The following is a 17,761-nucleotide window of genomic DNA, read 5'->3' as shown; positions in this document are numbered from 1 at the left end:
ATTAACATCATTTCTAGTGCAGTGTACATTCTTTTTCCACAAGTCCCAGAACAATGGGAAGTCTCTTCCCAGGATCACACTATGCATCAGGGTCTCTACCACGCCCACTTCATGGGACACAGTTCCACAAGTACTCTTTAGCTGGACTAAAGCTGTGGGATACTCCTTGGTGTCCCCATGTATGCAGAAGACCCCTATGTAACGTCCTGTGAGTGTCCCAGGGTCTACCAAGCTGGCATGGACGAGAGTAACTAAACTCCCAGAGTCCAGTAGAGCCCTCCCGGGATAACCATCCACCTTTACATGACATATTTGCTGTCCAGTTTCTGACACAGTCTCAGCAGAGAAAACAGAACGTGCATATAAAGAGCTTCGCCAGGCTGTATCACACTCCATTGGCTCAGAAGTAAGGGGGCAATTGGCAGCAATATGCCCAGGTCCATGACAACGCCAACACTGTATGCGGCCCCAGTCTTTTTGCGACCCAGGTTTGGACCCCACTGTCCCTTGGGAACGCCTCTCCACTGTTTGTTCCCCATCTAGGCCACCTCCCTTTACAACATTATTCACCCCTCTAGTAAACGGAACAGTCTTACCAGATGATCCGGCCGTTTTGCTGTTCTTGAGGGTGGAATGTCCAGGAGGCACTTCTTGGAGTAGATTTTCAGTAGCTCTGTACCTCTCAACCAAGTTGACAAGCCCCTCGGCATCATTAGGGTCGCCCTGACCGACCCAGCGCTGAACCTTTGGAGGTAAGGAACAACGATACTTGTCCAGCACGACTCTCTCCACGATCTGCGCTGGTGTAGACTCCTCTGGCTGTAGCCATTTCCTTACCAGGTGGACCAGGTCATACATTTGGGACCGCGCAGGTAACTGTTCAGAAAAAGTCCAGTTATGCACCTTCCGGGCACGCACACTCATGTTTACGCCTAAGCGAGCAAGGATCTCTCCCTTGAGTTTCGCGTAGTCGTTAGCATCCTGCTCACTCAGATCAAAATACGCCTTTTGTGGTTCTCCAGTTAGAAAAGGTGCTACCACACCTGCCCATTGATCCACGGGTAACTGTTCACGCTCTGCTACACGTTCAAACACCGCAAGAAAGGCCTCTACATCATCCGTGAGAGTCATCTTTTGCAGAGATTTCTGTACTGCAGCCCGTGTGGTTGGAAGCAAGGGTTGGGGTGTTTGCACACTCTGCGCCACACTCTTAGCCACATTCTGTATTTGCTCTTGTAATTGCAGATTAATTTGCTGCTGTTCCTTTAAGGCTAGTCTGTTGGATTCAAGCAGCAAAACATTGGTTTCAGCCTGGGCACGCATGGCCTCCTCATGCACCTTTTGCTGACATGCGTTTGCCTGCACCAAGTGTTTTAAAAGGTCCTCCATTTTAACAGTCTCCTGTTGCAGTGTTACAGCAGCCTTTAGCCAGGACATGCAAGTATCAGTGCACTCCAGACACTCACTTGTGGCTGGTTGCCTTTAGCAACAACTTCCAGCTTGCTGTAGCAAAAGTCCTATAGTTCGATGTATGTCTCTTTAAGTGAGATGCTTGCTCGCATTCTCCACCATATGTGGGGTTTTAGCATCAAACGGGTAGGCACAGGTGAGGATTTGGCACAGACTTAGACAGTGACATCACGGCTTGGGTCCAAAACAGGGCTTGCCTGAGTTTTATTGCAGCACTCAGAGCAAGAAACTAACAACAGCCTTTACACTTCAGGCAAAACAGAAAACAAAAACCTGCTCGTCTGAGCTCTAACTAAACAGAATAAACGTCCCTCTCTATACCAGGGCCACACTATGTGACACTGGACACACACAGCAGATATAGATCAAGTAATGCAGTACTTACAGCCTTGTCTCTCTCTAGCAGCAGCTTACTGCCTCCAACACCCAGGGAGAGAGAGAGAGCACTATGGAGAGGGCTGACTCCTTTTTAAAGAATCAGGTGCTCTCCTGATTACCAGCCCAGGACAGAACACCCTTTGTAAGCCGGAGCTTACCACACAGATTGAAATAGCCTGCAGTCTATGTGCCATAAGACAGGATTCTAGGGGAAAGGTACCTGCCGTCTATGACTTTCCCTGCCACTGTCTTACAACTGAAATAACCACTTCAGTTCAAAGTCTTCACATTCCTTATGTAATCATATCAGAATAAAAAAGTTTGATTTTGGTAAAGTTTTTATCAGCATATTTGAAAAAGTACCAGTTAGGTGCAAATGATCATTATGGAAAATGTCTTCTTCTTTCAAACAGCTCCATCTCTGGAGTCCCAGCCTGCTGTTGAGCAACATCAGCCACATCCGATTGTTCACACTGTCCAGTCTGCAGGTGAGATATCCTACTGTTACACAAACACATTGCACATTTCACACATGGCTGTCCCCACCACAGTAGCCAGTGCCAATGCATAATGCATGAGCAACACCTAACCATTCCAACTAAGGTAACATGACCCACCATACACCAATCTGCATAGCATACTTACCACTCTTTTCTCATTTGTAGGACCTTCACAACGGATGCCTGAACCTACGGATCCCATGCAAAATATGGACGACATGAGTGAAATCATCCTTGAGACGGTGCCATCGTTGGAACCTGCACAAAACCAAGCACACCCAGTCAATGAGGCCCCCTTATACGCAGTCACATAGGCAGCAGCCCCCAATCATTGCAGCCACCAAACCCCCACTAGTGTGGAGGAGTTGGCGTAATCCATCCATCTTTTCAAGGGGAAACAAATAGCTTTTAGGGAGGTGCAGACCACCCAACTAGAAACCGTTAAGGGGTATGTGCGTAACATAGCTCTGCAAATGAGACAAATTTCTCAAAGTGTGCGTGCTAATGTAGGGACACAAATTCGTCTTGTCTCCACATTAGACACACGCTTAGCAGAAATTGGCCAAGCCATTCAGGGCCAAAGTACTAATTTTAGAGCACTAAATGCCAATATGGTTGAACAGACCCAAGCTATTAATGGGCAAACAACTGCGTTGATGGCCCTACAAACGCAACTCATCCTCAGTGCAACTACTTTGTTAGGTCAGTACCAAACCACATCTACCCAAAGTAGTAGTGTGTCCTCCACACCCATGAATGGGTCCCCCACTACTCCCCCACAGCGTAGTGTCCGTACTAGGGGTGGTGGTGCCACTAGTGGTAAGGGTGCTAATACCCGTCCTGTATTCAAAAATGAATAATGTTGTTTGCATTTACATGTGTATCATGTTCTTTCTTTTTTCCCTTCACTCATGCAGTGAATGTTCATGTAAAATTTTTATATGGTATGGGCTATGGTAGGGGGGTGTGGTTGAACCCGCACAGACAGGGAAAGTAATAGGATATTAGTCAAGAAACCAATGTGGAGGACTATCTATAGTAAATTCTGATAGTCATTGATTGGTGGTGCGCCCCAAAATTCAGTATTGTAACTGAGTAGGGGGTTTTGTTCACTTGGGAGAAGCAAACCAAAGAAAGAAATGAGCTTTGTGGGCGCACTCTTATTGTTAGTAAATGTGAAATTAGTTTAAAAATTTACTTTTATTGAGATCCTTTTTAAAATAGGGTAACAAGAGCCGTTACATAGAATGGAAAGACAGATAGATTTTATAGAAGAGAATCTATAATTAAATTTATAAAATGTAGTGTGCTAGCTCTAGTTGCTTTTTCACACGTTATTCTCCATCAAGCGCATTAGTTCCTTGTCATCATTGGTATATATACACAATGTGATTGTAGGCGAAGTTGAATGGTTTGTATCCCTCAATTAAATGGCTGGAATTGCCTTGGGGGATATCGGTTGCCCCAGCAGCGGAGCTTTTTAGTATTTATAGCTTGTATTGCATATGCAGTAGGCGTGTCAAGTGCAATCAAATTGGGGAATAAATTTGTCCAATTTTTAGATACCACACCAGTGTTTCTTCAGGGGTCTCCCACTCAAATACTGAACTGGCCCTTCACTGCTTTGCTTCCAAGTTCGGGAAGTTTTTGGGCAGTTCCAGTGAGGTATGGTGGTATAATTAGGACCAAATTCCCATTCTGCAATTGCCTGGTTAACTGCAGTTAGAGCATTTATAGCTAACTATGGGCCTTATTTTGGTTCATTCTTTCTGACAAAATCCTTCTTAGATGGGCAAAACCATGTGCACTGCAGGTGGGGTAGATGTTACTTGTGCAGAGAGAATTAGATTTGGGTGGGGTTTTACTTCAAAGTGAGATCTATATTGCAGTGTAAAAATAAAGCAGCCAGTATTTTCCCTGCACAGAAACAAAATAACTCACCCAAATCTAACTCTCTCTGCACATGTTACATCTGCCCCCCTGCAGTGCACATGGTTTTGTCCATCTAAGAAGGATTTTGTCAGAAAGAATGAACCAAAATAAGGCCCTATATACCATATATATTTCAAATGTAACGGAGACCGGTATAGGTAAATTACAAACTGTATGTTGAAACAGAGATTTACCATCATCGTAAGCCGTGGGTGCCCTTTAAGATACAGAGGTAATAACAATAGAGGAGCAGTTGAAAATTAGTAAAAAAGAAGAAAAAGGGGGGGGGAGGGGGAAAGAGGTGGAAAAACGGGGGGATAGAGGGGATTGGCAGGGTGAGTGGGAGAGGTAAATGGTGTGGGTGAGGAATTGGGTGAAAAAAACAGAGAGAAGGGGAGGTAGAAAAGGGTTTTTTTTTTATATTACCAAGACTTGTTGAAGTATGTAAAAGTTATGGAGGTTTGTTAGGATATTCTTGGTATTTTATGAGGGGGCTGAGTCACAATGGGGATAGTGTTGTCACAGAATAATTATTCACCTGTATTCAGGCAATTGGATGTAACAGCCATTAGTGAGAAATCATGGGTCATTTGAGAAAAATGGAGTCAAATAAGCAACTTATTGTTACTCTGTCCTGGTATATAGATACTGTCATTCATACTTTGTAACAAAAGAAATATTTCAATGAGGGCTGCTGCAGGAAAGAAAAGTACCGTGACCCGGCGCTGTTACCAGTAATATTGGCAGTTCTTAATCAGGAAGGTTCAGCGTATATGGAGAACAAGTTTATGTCCTGGATAAATGAGCACAAAATTGTGCGTTTGTTATAACCTATGTGTCACTCTGCCGCTGAGCGCTGACAGGGGACACCGGTACATGAGACGCCGGGTCCTGGCGTTTTGATGTGGGGGGCCCTCGGGGGTCCGGTGTGGAGGGCTGGGGTGTCCAGGCTGGTGGGAGAGCTGGTGGGCACAAATCGCCGCTGCTGCTCTTGCTGGGGTCCGACAAAATACACGTGTTTCGCCGGAGTTGGCTTCTTCAGTATGCGCCATTTTGGTTGAGGGCGAGTGCCCTTACTCTTATGGAAATGTGGATCCAATCATCTTCTTTTAACGTTTGATTGACATCGCCACTACCCAATGAGTGGGAGTGTTCAATTTATAGAGTCCACGAATGGTATTGATCTGTTTCTGATGATGTCACCCTGTTGATTCTCCATGTTCAGCGTGTCTGCTGTTTTTCATCGATCCTGAATATTAGATTCGTGAGAGTGTGGAGAGTTAACTGTATTAACAGTGATTTATTCTCTGCTGGTGCTAATAGTCCCATTTACTATGTAATAAAACAATGGCTGGTTGACTCACAGTACAGTTAATATGTCGACCAATGTGTCGACACCTGATTTTGTTATTTTAAGTGTTTTTATTTTTTGTTTATTGTTACATTTTGGTTGCTGGTTATTAAAAGAGGAATATTGGGGTCCAATAAGCTGGGAGGAGATGGATTTATGGGTGAATATATGGGTGAATATAAAAAGGTGAGGAATAATGATATATATTGAGTATGCGAATTAATTCAAATAATAATAATATTTGACGATGAGGGTATTATATGGGGAAGATGTTTTATATAGTGGTGGTGTGAGTGAATGGTGAAAGCGACCTATCACCGGCCCAGTGTGGGTGCTATGGTGCCTGGGATGTTGTATTTTTTAATGGGGAAATGTTGGGTTAATTCAGGAAAAGTGATGGGAAGTGATGTGGGTGGCGTGTTGATGCATTGAGAAGATGGGGTTAGTAAAGTGGTGGTGCTGCTGGTGAAAATGGTGATGGGGGTGGTCTTGTGTAGAGTGAGTGTGTGAGTATCTATGTGGGTGCCACTGGAGTGCTGTTTATAATTATCTGAGTGTGTGAAGTGTGTGGAATGTTCATGGGGAGGTTGGTGATATTATTGCTGTATTGGAACACCAAGAGTTTAGCTAGAAAATGGGGTTAGTATGGAATTATTTAAGGAAGGCTCCATATTTAATGTCTTCGTTGAGGCCGTGTGGGGCCAGTGACCCTAGACGGAAAATCCACTTGACCTCCTTCTGGAGAAGTGTTTGATTAAGGTTTCCGCCCCTTAAGCCGAGATGAATCTGTTCAAGGCCGAAGATTTTGAAACTCGCGGGTTTGCCTCCATGTTTTTGATAGTAATGTCTGGCCACGGTAGTCAATTGTCTCATTTTGGTGATATCGGTGTGGGCATTGCGTATATTACCCAGGTGTTCGAGGGCTCTTTGTTTCAGCATGCGGCTGGTCATTCCAACATATAGAGTATCACAGTCGCACATGATGCAATAAATTATAGTTTTGCTCTTGCAATTGAAATAACCATTGAGGGGAATTGCTTGTCCATATTTGTCGTTGATTACTGTGACCTTTTTTATGTATGCACATACTTTGCATCCTTCACATGGATAGCTACCTGAAGGGAAAGTGTTCTTGGTTTTAGGGCCAGAATAATGGCTATGCACAAGTTGGTCCTTGAGGCTTGGTGCCCTTCTCCAGCTCATATCAACTTTGGTGTTGAGTTTTTGGGCTAGGTCAGTGTCACTCAGAATGATCGGCCAGTGTTTTTGAATAATTTGTTTGATCTCTCTCCACTCTGTGCAGAAGTTACCAACAAATCGTATAGTTGAGTCTTCTTTTGTTGAAACCGGTTCATTTTCTTTAAAGAGCATTTGTGACCTGTCAGTCTTAGCCACTATCTCTCGTGCCTTCTTAATTGATCTTTTTGAATATCCTCTTTGTTGGAGTCTATTGCTGAGATCTTCATAGTTGTTTTTGTATATTTCCTCACTGGAGCAGTTTCGTCGCAGTCTTAGAAATTCCCCTTTGGGGATATTGGCAATGGTGGGTGGAAAATGGGCGCTGGTGTTGTATAATAGGCTGTTGGTTGCTGTTGACTTCCTGTATATCTCAGTGTTGATCATGTTTCCTTTTCCTCTATATATCCTCAGGTCCAAGAAGGTTATACTGGTGTTATTATGATCCGACGTTAGTCTGAGATTGAGATTGTTATTGTTTAGGTGATCCATGAATTTCTGTAACATTTCTTCTGTGCCGTTCCAGATCATGAGAACATCGTCAATATAACGCATCCACAAGGTTATGAAACCTTCGTACATGAGGTTGTTCTCATGGAAGACATACTCCCGCTCCCTCCATCCAAGGAAGAGGTTAGCGTATGTGGGCGCACAGGCCGCCCCCATCGCCGTGCCTCTCCCCTGGATGTAGAAGCGGTTGTTGAAGGTGAAATAATTTTTGTGGAGTACAAACTGGTATGGGCTATGCCTAAATGTTTCAGCGAGTAAAAATGATTTGCATCCAGCAAACTTGTTGTCATTCTTTACAAATGATTACCCACACTGTTCTATTCTGTATTGTCAACTACTGACATTTTAGCAGCCACGGGACTTTGGGTTGTGTGTGCTTATTTGTCATGGAATTTTAAGGAAATAGTCACATTTGAAGAGGATAAGCATTGGGAATTGCATACTGTATGTAGGCGCCACTTGTTTTGCTACATTTCAACCACCTCAGATCAATGATCCATGTCACCTCCATCCATTAAGCCTATGTTAATTTGTATTTGCAAACATTTTTACACACAGAAAACTACAGTACTTACTTGACATTGTTATAGGTGTTATCATGTTGCCAGGCATAAAGTATGCTGTGGTGGGGTAGCTTGCAGGTGTTGGCCATTATTGTTGGTCTGCTTCTGGGCCATTTAAATGGACAGGGAAAAATGTAATGTTAACAATGTATGTGTGTTACAGGTTCCCCTTTACTATTCATTGTACACACAAAAATTACCTGTGAAATGCTGCAGGATCATCTGTGTACGAACTACAACCCCCCTCCGTGTACTTCGCACTACAACATCAGTAGTTTGAGCTTCCTGCACGACTGCTGCAGTCGCCACATCTACATAATTTGGTTGACCCAAAGCTATGTTATGCAGCATGCAGCAAGCCTGGACAACCAAAACCACTTTGGCAGGGTGGTATAGCAGTGTACCTGCTGACCTGTCCAAACACCGAAATCTGCTTTTCAGCACCCCAAAGGTGGGTTCCACTACATTGCGGGTAGCATTATGTGCAGCATTGTAGCGGTGCTGTGCAGGGCTTTGTGGTAGTGTTCCCGCTAGGCTTATTTCACAGGGCGCTGCGCCCTGCCCCATTACAATTCGCCGAATCCCGCCCTGCCCGTTTTTGCCCGCCCTGCACAGCTAATTGGTGCTGACAAATTACTGTCCCTCCCTGCCCGCTGACAGTGTATGCCGCTGAGCGCGGCAGCGTGTGAACTCAGCCCCTAGCCACACTGACAGTCCCGCTCACCTCAGCCCTGGCGCGGTGACTAGTGTATGCTGCTGCTGACTCTGAGCACGGCAGCGTGTGGACTCTGACAGCGTAGTAGTCCTGTGCTCCACAGCTGTGCAGCGCGGAAAGCTTGGCGGGTGAGGGGGGCGCCGCTAAGCCAGGTATACATTCCCCCAGAGCCGGCGGCAGTCTCCTTTACCATTGTAGATCAGCAGGGGGCGGGGCAGCCTTTAGTCAGCACCTCTGGGCTGAAATACACTGCCTGCCTGCCCGCATTAGCACTGGAGCGCGTGCTCTGTGTCTGTGACTGACAGAGGGGCTGCGGCGCAGTTACTGCTAATAGTGCCCCTAACAAAAATGTCCGCTTGCCAAAAGGAGTGCAGCAGCCCCTCCTCCCATGGTCCTTGCGGAGTCAGTCTGATGACTCCAGGAGCTACAGACACGCGACTCACCCCCACGCTCCTCAGCACACTCAGTAGATGGATTGAGCATAGCAGCAGCCAGCAGGATGCACCAGTATCCCCCCCCCTTCCCCTGCAGAGACATAAGACACAGAGTCTGCTTGATGTCACATGTCAAGTGCCGGCAGCACCAGACGCTACCCTTCACTGCACAGCCACCCAACTTCTATCTCCAGGCCTATCTGAGTGAATGACAGATGTTATGGGCTGCAGTGCTGCTGACAACTGGATACCATATGCTGCTGAGAGTACATTTAAAAAAAGGTACATAAACTATATATTTTGATGAAGCCTCCAACTGTGTTGTGTGTGTGTGTGTTTATACACACACACACACACTTATATATGCAAATTTACCAGGAAACCTGTGGCTGCCACCTTCTCTGCTATTCCCAACCCTGCCAAAGCTCAGTCCCTGCCCCGTCATGCCTCTGTCAGGTCACCCACCACTATGCGGAAAGGAAGATTCTGGGAGAATGGTGTGCTGTGCACCTGCAGTCACGGGTAATAAACATGTACCCCACCCTCAGCCCATGGCAACAAGCATCAAACCCATGGCATCAAACAAGAAACCCCTGGCAACAAGCATGTAGGTAAGCAGCACAGCATAATATGTAATATGCATTACAGTGTGTGGCATAATGTGTAATTGGCATCACAGTGTGAGGTGTAATGGACATCATGGTGTGAGGTGTAATGTGTTATGGGCATTACAGTGTTTGGTATAATGTGTATTGGGCATAATGGCATGTGGTATACTATGTAATGGGTGTGTGAAGTGTAATGGACATTAGTGTCAATTTTTGGTGCGCGCCTTCGGTGCACACTGTCCCGATCGGCCCTGTTTTACAGAAATTTGCCAGGCCCTGCCATGTGTAATGGACATAATGGTGTGTGGCATTATGTGCAATGGCCATTATAGAGTGGCATCATGTGGAATGGGCATCATGGTGTGAGGTGTAATGGGCATCATGGTGTGAGGTGTAATGGACATCACGATGTTAGGCATAATGTGTAAGGGCATCACAGTGTGATGCGCAATGTGTAATGGACATCACGCCATGAGGCACAAGGAGTAATGGGCATTATGGTGTGTGGCGTAATGTGTAATGGGAATTACAGTGTTTGGTATAATCAGGGCATAAAGTGGTCATGCAGAGGTGGGGGAACTCATTTATCTATGCCACCTAATTACATCCCCTCTCCTCCCCCCATTGGTTAGCGACAGGGCCAGTGGTAGGTTATTTGGCATCCCCCTGCAGACTAGAATGCTTTGCTGTGAGAATTACTGTGCAGAGCCAATGTGGAGGTTAAAATGTTCAACCTCACCATTTGAGGTGGTGGAACTCAGTTCCACTCCGTTCCCCCTCACTTTAAGCCCTGGGTATAATGTGTATTGGGCATAACGGCATGTGGTACACTATGAAATGGGTGTGTGAAGTGTAATGGACATTACAGTGTACATTTTTGGCGCGCGCCTTCGGTTGCAATATATGTGAAAAAAAATATAAAGACTACCTTAATACAAAGTATTGAAGAAAAAACGGAGGCCCTTTGGGTGACCATAGAAACAGGGGAGAAGGCGATTCTTCGTATAGGGGTGATCTACAGACCACCAGGTCAGGAAGAGGAACTAGACAAGAGCCTATTGCAGGACATCAATAAAATGGCATTAAAAGGTGAGGTGATAATCATGGGAGACTTTAATCTACCTGATGTAAACTGGGAGCTACCTGTTGCAAGTTCCACCAGAAGTAGGGACATGCTGAATTCCTTGCAAGGAGCATCCCTCCAGCAATTGGTGAGGGAGCCCACTCGTGAGGACGCAATATTAGACTTAATACTTACAAATGGTGACAGAATATCTGACATAAATGTGGGTGAAAATCTGGGATCCAGTGACCATCAAGCAGCATGGTTCAAAATAAAGACAGAGACTGACTCATCGCACACAAAAACAAAGGTGTTAGATTTTAGGAAGGCTGATTTTGTAGAGATGGGAAACTCTGTAAGGGATTCTTTGGCAGAGTGGAAGAACTTGGAAGGAGTGCATGATAAGTGGGAACAATTAAAAAGTGCAATTCTAAAAGCAACAGAACTTTGTGTCAAAAGAGTTAGGAAAAACACAAGAAAAAGAAAGCCATTGTGGTTTGCAAAAGAAGTAGCAAGTATTGTGAAAGCAAAAAAGTTGGTCTTCAAGAAATTTAAGCAGACGCAGAAGAATGAGGACAAAGAGGTGTATCTTGTTAGACAGAAGGAGGCTAAGAAGGTAATCAGATGTGCAAAAGCACAGGCTGAAGAGAAAATCGCCCAGTCAGTGGGTAAAGGGGGGAAAACTTTTTTAGGTATATAAGTGAAAGGAGAAAAACAAAAAGTGGAATAATTAGACTGAAGACAGAGTGGAAGTTTTCTTGAGGGGGACAATGTAATAGCAGATAATATTAATAATTATTTCTGCTCAGTATTCACTGCTGAAAGAGAGGGGAAGGGGCCACAGTTAAGTTGCAAGTATAGTCAGAAAACTGAGGGAGAGACAAGTACATTTACAGAGGAGAAAGTCCTCACAGAACTCTCAAAAATGAAAGTGGATAAATCAATGGGGCCTAATGGGACACATTCAAGGATACTAAAAGAGCTTAAAGGGGAGCTGGTAAAACCAATAACAATTCAACCAGTCACTAGCTACTGGAGTAATCCCAGAGGACTGGAAAACAGCGAATGTAGTCCCACTGCACAAAAGTGGAAGCAAGGAAGAGGTAAGCAACTATCGACCAGTGAGCCTTACATCAGTAGTAGGGAAATTGATGGAAACACTCTTAAAACAAAGAGTTGTAGAATATCTCAAAACCAGCAATTTACAGGATCCAAAACAGCATGGGTTTACTGGGGGAAGATCATGTCAAACAAATCTTATTGACTTTTTTGACTGGGTGACTAAAGTAATTGATCAAGGTGGGGCTGTAGATGTAGCTTATCTAGACTTTAGTAAAGCTTTTGACACTGTCCCACATCGCAGACTGTTAAATAAACTTGAAAGCTTGGGATTGGATTCTAAGATAGTTGAGTAGATAAGAGCGTGGTTATAGGACAGAAAACAGAGAGTTGTAGTAAACGGAGTACAGTCAAAGGAGGGAAAGGTTACAAGTGTTGTACCCCAGGGATTTGTACTTGGACCGATGCTTTTTAATATCTTTATTGGTGATATTGCATATGGAATTGAGGGTAAAATGTGCCTTTTTGCAGAGGACACAAAGGTATGCAACAGGGTAGACACACCAGGAGGGGAAAAACAAATGATTGAGGATCTAGTTAGATTAGAGAAATGGTCAAGAGAATGGCAACTACAGTTTAATGATGCACTTGGGTCTCAGAAATCCAAAGACTCAATATAGTATAAATGGCACTATAATGGAAACTACTGAGGAAGAGAGGGATCTAAGTGTCACTATTTCAGGGGACTTAAAAGCAGGTAGGCAATGTAACAAAGCAATGAAGAAGGCAAGTCAGATGCTTGGTTGCATAGGGAGAGGTATCAGCAGTAGAAAGAAAGAAGTAATAATGCCTCTGTATAGGTCATTGGTACGACCTTACCTAGAGTATTGTGTTTAGTTCTGGAGGCCATATCTCCAGAAGGATATAAATACATTAGAGACTGTACAAAGAAGAGCAACTAAAATGGTGCATGGCCTACATCACAAAACGTATCAGGAAAGACTAAAATATCTCAATATGTATACTTTAGAGCAGAGAAGGGAAAGGGGGGACATGATAGAAACTTTCAAATATATCAAGGGTTTTAACAAGGTACAGGTGGGAGACATTCTTCACAGGAAAAGGAGCAACAGAACACGAGGACATGCACTGAAACAAGAGGGAGGAAGATTCAGGGGAAATGTGAGGAAGATTTTTTTCACAGAAAGAGTAGTAGATAAGTGGAATAGCCTACCATCAGAGGTGGTAGACGCAAATACAGTAGTACAATTTAAACATACTTGGGATAAGCATATTGATATCCTTACAAAAAAATAAGGATCAAATATGGTTTGAGGTAACAGGTTTAAAAAAAGGGGCAGACTAGATGGGCCAAGTGGTTCTTATCTGCCGTCAAATTCTATGTTTCTACGATACACACTGGGAGATAGAGCACAGTCTTGGGAGCAGGCAGGTGCGGAGACACTGGTGCCGGTACTCTCAGGAAGACTTGGAAGCAGGGAGCTCAGAAGCACACAGGTGTGGAAACGCTGGTGCTGGTATACACTGGGAGATGGAGCACAGTCTTGGGAGCAGGCAGGTGTGGAGACACTGGTGCCGGTACTCTCAGGGAGACTTGGAAGCAGGGAGCTCAGAAGCACACAGGTGTGGAAACGCTGGTGCCGGTACACACTGGGAGATAAGGCACAGTCTTGGGAGCACGCAGGTGCGGAGACACTGGTGCAGGTACTCACAGGGAGACTTGGAAGCAGGGAGCTCAGAAGCACACAGGTGTGGAAACGCTGGTGCCTGTACACACTGGGAGATAGAGCACAGTCTTGGGAGCATGCAGGTGCGGAGACACTGGTGCAAGTACTCACAGGGAGACTTGGAAGCAAGGAGCTCAGAAGCACACAGGTGTGGAAACGCTGGTGCCGGTACACACTGGGAGATCTTGGAAGCAGGAGCTGGTTCAGCAGCACACTGGGAAGCACAGGTCACAGGTTACCTCCTGGGAAGAGATAGCGAAGCACTGGCGTCTGCCGAGTCTCAGGTGAGGGATTAAATCTCCCGGGCTAGCTCCTGATTGGATGAGCACAACTGAGAGAGTGAAAGCCATTGGGCGGCCATGGGAAGATGGCGGCGCACTGTGAGACACAGGGCCAAGCCAACATGGCGCCCGGGAATGGAGACCCACAATGCTAGGCAGGCGATGACAGGCACGGCCACTGGGAAACACCTGCAGGACTCCTCCAGCCGGTACCAACATGAAGGGATCTAAGATACCGACGCTGGACCCGAACTGGTAAGCACCGCTTGTGTCCAGTGGTCGTGACAACTAGAAAGATTATCATTCCAACCAGCCAAAAGTTGGCTGCTTGGAACGATATCTTTCTGATGTGTGGCCGGCATAAAATGTAGTTTGTGTTGTGGACAGTGAGGACACCCTCAGCGACACACCAAATGTAGAGTCGCCTTGGTCCTTGGCTGACTCTTCTAGTCTAGTCTGTGGTGATGGTTCTGAGCAGGAGGACCACAGTGGTGTTGGCGCTTAGCTGATCCTTTCGCCACCTGCTTGAACACTATACCTCTAGGGTTAAGCCGACACATTAACCGTGCTGCTGTGGTTTGATCATGTCCCTTCCATGTCCAGATTAGATAACAGTGGGGGATCAGGAAATTACTGGTGAACAAATAGTAATCTGTGTAACCAATGTCTGTCCCTGTGGATGCCAAACATTGTTTTACGGGGTAACCAATCTTGTACACTAAATTTTCACATTTACACAACCTCACGCCCACGACTGTTCACACTTATGGGCTTTGTAAGTTTATACATAGAAGGATTAAGTTTAGAGCACAGAATAGTACTGATACTTTATATTATTGCTGTGCTAGGAACATGTAATACAGATCCTATAGTAATCTTGCTTAATAATCCACATTTGCACTCCCCAATTCCGTGTCCTCCTCGATGTTGCACAGGTATATTTTCTCATGGCTATAAACGCGTAGCTGATATGGAAAATTACAGTGCGTTGAATATATATATTTTTTTCCTAGCTTTCTATGGTTTACCTAACACTTTGAAGGTTGTCCGCCAGCGGATGACCTTAATGTACTGGCTTGTTTATACCACTTTTACGTGGCCTCCTCATGCGGTTTTCTGTTGGGTCTTCCTGGCACACAAAGCTGTGTTTTTTGTTACCCTGAGATAATGATGTACTCTGGGGGGTAATGGATGATAGAGAAAAGGCCGACTTGGTAATGGTTGACACTTAAAAAGGTGACAATAGTTTTTTGTGATATTTTTATTGGTTTTATTGTGACATCCCAGAAATGCAAAATATTATAATAAGTATGTAAAATGTATTTATTTGATGAAGTTCCCTCACAGAGGGAACATATAGGGATTCAATCCCCTCATAGAGGGAGAGTTTAGTAATATATAACAAACCCCTTCTGGAGGGGAGGTGGGTTAATCCCAAACTGTCTTGATGGAGAAACTTCACCACTACAAGGCTGTGGGCTGTACCAATCTCCTGAAGGGAGAGGGGAGGCTGATAAGTGACAGTTAATCTGAAGGGGGATCACAGGCAGAGTGAGAGCCCCACAAGCCCAGGATGAGAGGGGTTAAAAAGCAGAGCTGCATGTGACAGTTTAAGCAGTTGCTGAGGAGAGAGAGACAGAGCAGGGGTGTGCGCTGTCATGAGAGCTGCAGAGGCACCAAATGTGGCAAGAATTACCAAAAGGCGACTCCCTTTGATGCAGCACGGTTGTCCGGTGTTTGTCCCCATCAGGAAGCAGCGCTGTCCTGCTGGTCAAGAATCCCATAGAGGTGCAACAGAATTGGGCTGTATCATAGGCCCGGCCTAGCTGAATGAGGCCGGTAGTGCGCAGTTACGCAGAGCCCCTCTATTCCACAAATAGAGTGAGTGAGTCAAGCCCCGGAAACCCCTGAAAGGCAATAGGGGTGGACCCGAAATTATTCCCTAGGGCTTAAGAACAGACTTGGTATAGGGAAGCCGACTTTGCAGCTTGATTATAGGGCCCCACAGGACATTCATTGCTAATTAAACTAGGAGATATAATACAGCAGCAGGCAAGAGCAGCAGAAAGGATCTATAAACAGAGTTGTCAGTGCAATTAACATTAAAAGTTAAACTCAGTATTATAAAGTGAATACAGGGAGAAGATCCATTTATGTGCACATAATACAGTAGCTATTTCCCTTAAAAAGCTAAATTGTGCAATTAAGAGAAAAAGACTTGATGTTTAATGTTAGAGTAATATTGTTATTTTAGTTATTTATTTTAATAATTTATTAGTTGTGCAAAACCAACTGTTAAATGTAACATTTAAATATTGTCAAACTGGATTGTTGTAATATAATAAACCCTGTTAACCTTTATCTTAACCTTTGTAAAATTACCTGAAAATAAAGATCTGAGCTAATACTGTTACATTATTTTTTCATACAATACCATCTAGGTGCATAACAATTGGGAACGGGCATGAATGGTAGGGGTATGTGGTACAGGTGTTAGGTGTCGACCTTGGCATTGAAAAAAAGAAAATATCTCATGTCGAACTTTTCTGGGTCAACCTTTTATGTCAACCTCTTTCCAAATGTCGACATTTTGGTGGTCACCTAGACACTGCCGACCTCATTATCCATACCCCTCTGGGGAGCTCCTGATTTGAATACTATCTTGAAAGCAATTGCTGTGTACTGTAGTAATAAATTGTAAATAAGTATGTACAAGCCAGTAAATTAAAGTCGCCTGATGGTGGAAAGAATCTTTGCGTGATTGACTTGTCCCCATGGCTATTTCTCAAAATTATTAGCAAAACTTACTTTCTGCAACTAGACTGTTGGGAATTGGCCGTAATTTACTGCACCAAATAAATCCAAGTATTTTTCTAAAAAAAAGAAGGAAGGGAGACATGGGCTCTGCAGAGGGTTATGGATCCTGAGTAGTGCAGAGCAATGTAATGAGGGGCCCGAGTTCTGTAGAATAAGGGGAAATATAATTCAGTGTCATTTGTTAAACACGGCAGAGATTAAACATAAGCGCTACAGAGAAACCTGTTCTGAGGAGTAATACAGAATAGGAGACCTGAGCTCCGCAAAGGTCTGCAGAGCAACATTGCAGGCGTTGTGCAGAACCATGTTCTGAAGAGCTTTGTGAATGAAGAGACATGCCGGGTAATCGCAGGGAGGGAATCTGGCTGCCGGGTGATGATTACGGGGGCCGGCTGCTGGATGATAGCAGCAGTGGGGATGCGGTGCAGGCTGCTGGTGTGGGGGATGATGTGCCTCGGATGATATGATATGGTGATGGGTGGCGTCGGGGGCTCCCACTGATGACTGGGTGAGTTACCGGGGGCAGGTGAGAGTGATTGCGGGCAGGGTGCTGGTTATACATCCCACTCACCGCCGCTGCTGACAGGGAAGGAGTAGGCAGACACTGCTGATCAGTGTCCGCCTACTTATTGTTCGGTTGGGGGAAAGATCTCGGGCGGGCTGGGGGGGGGGGGGGAGACAGTGATCTTGGGTGCGCTTGGGGGTGGGAGTGGAGAGGAGTGATCTCAGGCAGACTGGGGGGAGTGTCTACGGCAGACAGGGAGATGTGTGTGCCCCAGAAGTAGTTAAGTAGTTATGCCAGTGGCTGCCGCTCATAGGTGCCGCACCTAGGCCCGAACACTTCCCCACAAAAAGCACTTCCATATTTGAATGTACTGGCAGTGCAATGAATAAATTAGCTGACGTCACTCAGCTTACACCCGTACCTCTGGCACAGCACGGACCTTATTAAACTCTGTTATTAGAACAGTGTCAGTGCAAATAATCACACAGCACCCCCCACCCCTCCATCCCTCCATCCCCACCCCCATGCATAACATAAACACCACTAATTACACTTACACAAAATAATTTCAGTTTGCGAGCAGGAGTCGGC

At 45.1% G+C, this 17,761-nt stretch overlaps 2 long non-coding RNA genes across 2 annotated transcripts in view; one reads left to right on the top strand and one right to left on the bottom strand.

The window, feature by feature from the left end:
- Positions 1–17,761, top strand: part of LOC146062565 (uncharacterized) — a 158,318-nt gene that overhangs the window by 98,464 nt on the left and 42,093 nt on the right. The window lies entirely within an intron of this gene.
- Positions 2,236–8,045, bottom strand: LOC146062563 (uncharacterized). Its single transcript, XR_014471394.1, has 3 exons — positions 7,953–8,045; positions 2,494–2,606; positions 2,236–2,330 (listed from the first exon to the last, which is right to left on the bottom strand). It is a non-coding gene; the product is annotated as an uncharacterized LOC146062563 (long non-coding RNA).

Source organism: Crinia signifera, chromosome 3 (genome assembly GCF_055691185.1).
Source record: "Crinia signifera chromosome 3, ASM5569118v1, whole genome shotgun sequence".
Lineage (NCBI taxonomy): Eukaryota > Metazoa > Chordata > Amphibia > Anura > Myobatrachidae > Crinia > Crinia signifera.
This window is presented reverse-complemented; position numbering and strand designations above follow the sequence as displayed.